This window comes from Rhagoletis zephyria, unplaced genomic scaffold (genome assembly GCF_001687245.7).
Source record: "Rhagoletis zephyria isolate East Lansing unplaced genomic scaffold, Rhagoletis_zephyria_1.1 Rzeph_scaffold_47138, whole genome shotgun sequence".
Classification (NCBI taxonomy): Eukaryota; Metazoa; Arthropoda; class Insecta; order Diptera; family Tephritidae; genus Rhagoletis; species Rhagoletis zephyria.
The window spans coordinates 10-2,264 of NW_016204193.1; the positions used below are offsets into that span (position 1 = coordinate 10).

The window sequence follows — 2,255 nt, forward strand, 5'->3', positions numbered from 1 at the left end:
TGAAGGGTTTGGTAAATACTAATAAATATTTTTTTGAAATCCCTTCGAGTTGCCGCAATCTTTGTAAGTTACAAATTTTCGCCCAGTACTACAAAAATCTATCGCTAAGCGAGGACTCAATTCAGTTTTTGGAAAAACTAAAAAATTTTATTGATTGCTAGCTTATTGGTCCACCCCTTTATTGCTCGATTTTGGCATTACTCTATACATTTTTAAATAATTACATATGAATTTTCTCAATTAAATACATACATAGATTTGAAAAGTATTACCGACTTAACAAGCCGGGATTCAAATATTTGTTGGACGTATTGACAGCAAATACGGAGGCACCAAAGAAAGCTTTTGCGATATCTCCCATCGCAAAACTGAGCGGGTGTTTAAGATTTTTGGCTGAAGGTGGGTACCAGACGGGTGTGGGTAAAGACTGCGACGTGTCCTTGGCGCAATCTAGTTTCAGCAAAGTATTGACGGAAGTTCTGACTGTTTTTGAGCGCCATTTGTGCCCGCAGTGAATAAAGGTGAGCGAAAGCGAGGAGGAAAACAGGAATATCGCCCGAGCCTTTTACGTTAAACATGGCATTCCGGGAGTTGTGGGGTGTATTGATGGCACCCACGTAAGAATAATTGCTCCAACACAAAACGCGGACCTTTACTACAACCGTAAAGGGGACTACAAACTAAACGTTATGCTTGTAAGTTACTCCTTATTTCCGCATTTATCTATATGGGAACTTTTTTAGATATCGACGGCTGAGTTGAAGCTCGACCTATCTCGGCAGCTGGTTCGAAAACGTCCTATCTCATAAAATGGCTCAAGAGCGCACTATATTAACATATTTTTAAATTCTGAGATAGGGCATTTTCCAATCGAAATCTGAAGTAAGGCGTTCTTGGCCCATTCTCTGAGATTCAACTTCAACTCAGCCGTCGCTATGCTTATTTGTACATATTTATGTTCAATATTTAGCTTTGCGACAATGAATTAAGGATTCGCTATGTTGATGCTTCTCATCCTAGGGCGTGCCACGATTCCTTCATATGGAACAACAGCGAATTGCGTGTTTCTTTTGAGAGGCAATATTTGCAAGGAACGAGGAATCCCTGGCTTTTAGGTATTGTTGTTATATTAATATACACTTGACCGTAATTACACCTTTTGTAAATTTTCAACAGCGGACACAGGGTATCCTTTAGAGCCGTGGCTATTGACACCTCATAGAACTCCAGAAGAAGGCTCAAGGGAAATGTTACAAGGGAAAAATTACAAATGTGTGTTGTGCTTTGCATAACATATGCATTCATTTCAAAGCCAATGTTGACATTGAACTTGAAGTGTTGGAGCCTGAAGATGCGGATGTAACACCAATTTCTTCTCAGCAGTATAGCGCAGTAGCACAGTCGATTAGAACAAATATAGGATCCGCTCTTTAAATCATGCGCAAAGCCTGGCAAAAAACGCAGCATTAAAGCAAGAGTTTGAAGAATATAATATTTTTTTACCATGCCATTGGACACTATTTTAGTGGGGTGAGTGGTAGTAATTGACGAATCAGTAGTTGTGTTAGATGAGTGCACATTGCTGACATTGCTGACAAAGCTGATATTTCAAAGTGTATATTATTTCTTAAAAATTTTAAATAGTAAACCTTAAATTTTTTCTTTACAGATTTGTATGCCGCTAACACAACAATCTAGTAACATCTGCTTCAACTAGCCGTGTCTCAACAGGGCCTACAAAACGTTATTTTTTGCAATTCAGCAATCAGCAACAACCATCGTCCAGCATAACTACCGGAACTACCACGTCAACAATTGTTGCCACAAAAGCACTGGGAACCGAACTACTCACGTTCACAAGAGTGGAGCTATGACTACTTCCACATCAACAACTTTATCGGTGAAAACTTTACCAACTGCAGCGGTATTCCCTCGAAAACAGCAACTGCCCAGCAACAAATGCAACAACAACAAAGCCAAAACCGAATTCAACGCCAACCTCAGCAGCAGGGACAGTCAGAGGAACGTAAACATTTGGTTGGCAAAAATCCTCCTAGATATATCCTCCAAGCGGGTGCCGACTGGGCAATGGGCATCGCTGCGGGCACCGCTGCGGTCGGACCTACGCCGCAGTGGTGAAAGTAGGCGGGGCCTAGCTAAGGCCGAGGTATAAACTCTCCTGTCTCTTCTAGTGGCTCGCCCTAAAGGGGGCTGGGGTGGGCATACTTAGGCTATTTCTAGGGGGTACCTGGCGG

At 41.6% G+C, this 2,255-nt stretch overlaps 1 long non-coding RNA gene across 1 annotated transcript; it reads left to right on the forward strand.

Moving 5' to 3' along the window:
- Positions 1-297: 297 nt before the first annotated feature.
- LOC108355581 (uncharacterized) lies at positions 298-2,190 on the forward strand. Its single transcript, XR_001846555.1, has 3 exons — positions 298-1,115; positions 1,177-1,530; positions 1,670-2,190. It is a non-coding gene; the product is annotated as an uncharacterized LOC108355581 (long non-coding RNA).
- Positions 2,191-2,255: the final 65 nt, after the last annotated feature.